The following is a 6231-nucleotide window of genomic DNA, read 5'->3' as shown; positions in this document are numbered from 1 at the left end:
GCAATGAGTCAAGGTTTACGATTCGCCTCATCTTTCAGACGGGGTTTGCATTACGCTCTGCAGCGGGTAGGGAGGTAGTGGTAGGCACAGGGTGGTATAGATAGAGCAGATACAGAAACGTGGACTGGGTGATTTGTGTAAAAATAGTAGATTGTAGTCTGAGGTTTGCGGCACCTGCAGCCTGACCGTGAACCTGCTCCTGCTGGCCTCTCTCTGCCTGACCCTGACCATGAACCTGCTCCTGCTGGCCTCTTTGCCTGACCCTAAACCTGCTCATGCTGGCCTCTCGCTGCCTGACCCTGACCATGAACCTGCTCCTGCTGGCCTCTCGCTGCCTGCCTACCTGTGCCTGGTGACCAACCCTGCTGCCTAACTCTCTCTGCCCCCACCAGGGTCGTGAGGCTGTTCATCCACGACACTCAGGAGGAGGACTGCCGGCGGGTGCTCTGCCGCCTCACCGGGGCCACATGGACAGATAATGAGATAGATCACATTAGTACTTTCACAGTTAATGAAATCATTGATTTTGAATTTGTGGCTGGGGCTTCGAGTAGGGCTCCTTCATTTCCTTGATAATTACGAACAATGATATAGGCCTGAGATCCCTGGACCTTTCATCACTGTTTGAACTATAATTTAAGGATTACTCAGGACCATATCAGTTGAGAATAAATGATCCTTCCGGCATAAGACATTGATATCTGTTGAAGAACAGACCAGTGCCTTGAAATATCTCAATTGAAAATGGCTACTTACAACAATAGATGAGAAAGAAGAAACAACCGATTAGAAGAAGCATTTGACCCCACGGGTGCTGCCATGAGTAAAACACAGAGTACTACAAACTTACAATCAGCAAAAAGTACATTCCAGGCTTTGGAGAAAGTCGCCAAAAAGGAAACCTCGAAATGGTGGGAGGGAGCATCCCTGAAAAAATACCTGGAACATAACCTCATCCCTCGTGGATTTCGAATCTTAATCTTTCCTCCGAAAGAAACCACGGCTCCAGAAAAGCTACAACTCTGGGAAGAAAACTTACGTACAGCCTCCAACAATATGCTTAGACAATTAATTGACATAGCGCAAGAAGAATTTGAAAAAAACAAACTGGAAGTTGATACTCTCTCCAAGCAGATTGAAGAAACAAATTGGGGTGACATTTCAACTAAAAATTACGACATTCTTAACAAAATCTTGGATGAATATGAAGAAGACATAATCCAGAGAAAAAAACGTACATTTAGACGAGACCTGACTGATTACCAATTAGGAAGAGTTTACACCTTTGCACAAAAATATGACATTATCAATACCTCAACAACTAGTAACACTAACCCCGTAAATCAAACCCCCCACTTCCTCAGAAGTTGACTCAGTAGAAGATCTACCCACAACTAGCAACATCCGACTGCAAGTAAATGTTCGGGAGGAAGTCCAACGACATCACTTAGGGAATGCCCAAGACAACCGTACCAGACCACCAAACCTGGGTGCACCAAAACCAACACAACAGGAGTACAAACCAGAACAAGAAAGAAGGAACTGCATACTGTGAAAAGATAACCAATAACCTGGTCATCAATATATCTTCTCTAAATCTTACTGACACACACAACCAAATCATCAATAAAGGCTTATCCTTCTGCCCCACTGCACAATGGGACCCTGTACAAACCAAAGTTGACCTGTTCAAATTCACTAGGAAACTAAAGTTACACTCTTTCTTTGCCGATAATCCTAATCGATCCACTATTACCAATGATGATCAACAATCAAGTGCTTTGACTGCACGAGACCTGGAAAATACCAATCTCTTACTACATTTGTTCACCAGACAATCTGGATTCACTGACCACAACTGCAGAAGAGTTGGGAATAGACATCTTCCACTCCAAACCCAATCCACTTAAGAAGAAATCGAAATTTACACCAGCATTACCATCTGGAAACTCTATTGATATGTTCTTTAAAAATGTAACTCAGGATCTGGACAAAGAATTTCACAAATATCAGTCCAAACAGAAATATGTTCCAAAAACATCTCTGCAAAAGACGGACAGGCTTTGAAGGAATTAAAACAAGATTCCAAATTAATAATAAAAGAAGCAGATTAAGGTGGAAATGTCGTAATCCTAAATACATCGGATTATCTAACAGAAGCCTATCGACAATTGGAAGACACCACCTGTTATCAAAAATTGGATAACAATCCCACTATATCCATTCAGGAAAAACTGCTTGTTCTTCTCAATGAATGGTATGAAAAAGATCTCTTATCACTAGAAGAAAAGCAACTTCTATTCATTAACAACCCAATCACACCAACCCTATATCTTCTACCTAAGGTGCATAAACCAGGAAACATACCAAAGGGAAGATCTATCATTGCGGGCATGGATTCAATTTGCTCGAATGTCGGTTCTTTTATTGATGCCGAATTACAGCCACTAATGAAGGCTCTTCCATCCTTCCTCAGGGATACAGAGGATGTCCTACAGAAAGTGGAAAATATTATTTGGCAAGATGACTATATACTTACAGCAATTGGCATCACTAGCCTGTACACATCAATTCGACACACTGACGGAATATCAGTGTAGGAGGGTGGATACCTGACTATGGTTACCCCAGATTTTTTGCCTAGTGTTTAGCTGGTTTTCGACTTAGTTGGCCTGGGATCCTGCTAATCAGGGTCCCAGGCTATCTGCTCTCTCTTTAAATGGACTCCATGTACCCTAGGTACATCACCAATTTGGTACTGGACACCTTATCAGCCCCTGTACAGTGCACTATAGGTGCCCAGGGCATAAGTGCATCCAAGGCCTACCAGGGGCTGCAGCATATCTTTTGCCACCCCTGGCTGGCATTCAAATCGACACAACTGGCTGATCACTCAGCTGGGGCAAGGTAGTGTAATCACCCCTTGCTTAGATATAGTATACCTGTATCTAAACCTATATCTGGACACATAGATACCCATCAGTCACTCCTATGGCAGGCCTTAACAATCCTGGAGGCAGAGTGCGTGGTTTTATGTGAGATGGTGCTCTAGCATGAGCTGAGCCTGTCTGCAGTGTTCGGAACCATTTCCTTACTGCTGTTCCAGGATATTGCCATACCATATACTCTTAAGTGCATTATGATCCTCGCGGTTATTGCTAACTTTGCTTTGGCTTTATCAAAACATGTCGTGTTTGGTGTCATACACTTTGGAATACTACCCCCTCGCCAGTTCTGGCGACCTGAAGCGTGGGGACGGCCATCTTGGAAAAACTACAAAATGCTGACCGTGCAGCTCCCAAGGCTCCCTCGACACTGTGAATTGGGGTTTAAGAAGCCCCAGCCCAGAGCAGCTTTTGCACCGAAGCTCACCCCTCCACACTCATCGAGTGCTGCGTGGGGCCCTTTTGCATTTTCCTGCTCGATGCATTGGTCTGGTCGCTTGCCCGTTGGCTAGTGGCCCCAGTACCGATGAACCTTTAAATTTGCTCTGCTAGTCTGGTTGCTCCAGACTGGCCCTCGCTCCCCTGAAAAGGAGCACCCGCTCTGACCTTGCTGGTCCGAGTAAGAAGCAATCTTTGAATCCTGCATGGGTTGGCTTTGCCAAGGCTTGTTAACTCCGACCCGGAAGCCGACACCGCCGACAGTGAGAGCCTTTGTGGGACTGCTTGTGATCCACTCCAGGACATCCTCGGTGCCCCAAAGACCACGTGGCAGCAGAGAGAAGCTACATGACATCGACCTGATTGCACCCGACATTGCCTGGTTCCTTCCTGGTTCCTTCCTGGTCACTGGCTAGTGACCCAGACTCTGTCCCCTCTGCTTTCAGGTACTCTACAACTTCGATCCACCCTTGGATCACTCCGGACAGCTCTCTTCTGGCCGCCTGCAGCATCTTCATCTCCAGGCTCCATAGATCTACACAACGAAACCCAACACGCTTTTGCACCTGTGCACCCGCTCCCTGTGGGTGAGGTAACTCTTGAACGCCGGTGCTCCTGTAGAGGATTACACCTCTAGTGTCTAAGTCTAAAGTTTTGTCCTTCTAGTCCAGTCGGAAGACTCTTAAAACTGTAACACGATAACTTTTACGCACCATTGACTTTGAATTGGTGCATGCTTGTGCTTTTAGCGCTGCACCCGAATTCCGCGGGATACTCCCGTCCTAACTGCTGTTAGTCCAGTGTAGTCCCAGCGATTCCCAAGGCCCTAGGCCTTACCACTGTTCGATTTGTGATACTTATAGCACTTTTTTGATATATGGTTTGAGTGGCCACTGGCCTCATCCATAACTGTGCAACTTTCATATGTTATATTGTGCTTTTGTTTAAACGCTTGTGCTTCTATACTCATAAAGAGTACAGGGGATTATTCTGAGAATAAATACATATATTTTTATAATATATAACTTGTGTGGTGTCCTTTCATTTGATATTACAGGATTGCATATGGTAAAACAGCTGGCTTCACATGTCCTCTTGAGTAAAGCCTTTAAGGCTGCTTAGTCCATGCTACCCCTAGGATAGCTTGTCTATAAGGTTGACTTACAACCACCACCATAAGGGATTGTTTGGACTAATACAGGGTGCCCACAGAACTGTGGACATCATACATCAGGCCAACTTCTCACAATCAGCAACAAGGAAATTATTTCAGATAAGATCCGTCCACCTGACTGCAAGGAACAGAATGATCCTCGATATGCTAGAGTTCTGCCTCTTTAACAATTATTTCCTCTTCAATGGAAATTTCTACTTACAACTGCAAAGCACGGCAATGGGGGCCAAATTTGCTCCCCCATATGCCTGCCTCCTGATGGGAGAGGTGGAACAAGACTGGCTATGGGATGAAAGACCTGAGGATTTCACAAATAACATAATCATGTGGGGAAGATATATAGATGATATCCTACTGGTATGGCAAGGATCGGAAAAGAGTCTTAGATCCTTCATCAGCTCCTTGACACCAAACCAGTGGGGAATCAACATCACATATACCATCTCAAAAACTGAAATCGAATATCTGGATATCATAGAACAGCTATAAGGACATGGTTCCGAAAGCTGCAGAGGGGCTCAGCTCATGCTAGGCCACCGTCTCACATAAAACCAAGCTCTCTACCTCTAGGATTGTCGAGGCCCCCCATAGGAGTGACTCATAGGTGCTTATGTGTCTATATATATGGGTAGATATAGGTATACTATATCTAAGCAAGGGGTAATTACACCACCTTACCCCAGCTGAGTGATCAGCCTGTGGTGTCAGTTTGGATGGCCAGCCAGGGGTGGCATAATACATGCTTCAGCCCCTGGTAGGCCTTGGATGCACCTATGCCCTGAGTACCTATGGTACACTATACAGGGGCTGACAGAGGTGACCCATTATCCAATTTGGTATGTACCTAAAGTACATGGAGTCCATTTTATAGAGAGAGCAGATAGCCTGGGGCACTGAATAGCAGGATCCCAGGCCAACTAAGTCGAAAACCAGCAAAACACAAGGCAAAAAGTTGGGGGTAACCATAGTCAGATATCCATCTTCCTACACCGCTGAGACCGGGGGGCGAGGAGGCCCTCCAGCGCACCGCCTCCCAGTTGTTCATGGCCGTCCGCAGGATGCCCGCCCATCATTCCGCTCCTCCTGGATGCCTGCGGCTGTGGCCTGCTGCCCCCGCTGTGCTGCAGGCCTTGGCGCTCAGCTTGCTGGAGGGGCTGGAGCCGCCCCATTTCTAGCTGGTGCTTTGCCACCTCCAGCAGGCCATGCTGCGCGAGCGGCGGCTGGCGGCCCTGCTGGGCACCCAGGGAGGGCTGGCCTATGCGCTCTACAAGCAGCTGGAGGGCCTGCTGTGGGGCCGCTACCTGCCCCAGCTCCACCTGCAGCTGCCCTTCGAGGCCCAGCTGACGGACGCCGCCGCTGCCCACACTCAGCAGCGCGTGGACCTGGCGCTCGGTGAGACCTCCAGCCGGGAGGGGGTCTACCTGTGCATCAGCCTGGACCCCCAGGGCGCGCAGGACCTGCAGACCGGCTGGGCCCCGCTGGAGGCCATCTCGGGGGCCCAGCAGGCCAGTGCCCCCGGAGGGGTCACTACCACCCAGGAGGGCCAGCTGGTGGTGCACAGCGTGGCGCCCCCCCAGCAGGTGCGCAGGCTGCTAGCGCGCCTCAGCAGCTGGGCCTACGCCCACCAGCTCTACGAGCAGGCCTGGGGGCTGCCCCCCGGGAGGTGGGGGCCTG

Source organism: Lissotriton helveticus, chromosome 7, assembly GCF_964261635.1.
Source record: "Lissotriton helveticus chromosome 7, aLisHel1.1, whole genome shotgun sequence".
Lineage (NCBI taxonomy): Eukaryota > Metazoa > Chordata > Amphibia > Caudata > Salamandridae > Lissotriton > Lissotriton helveticus.
The sequence above is the reverse complement of the archived record's forward strand: the minus strand, read 5'-3'. Positions refer to the sequence as shown.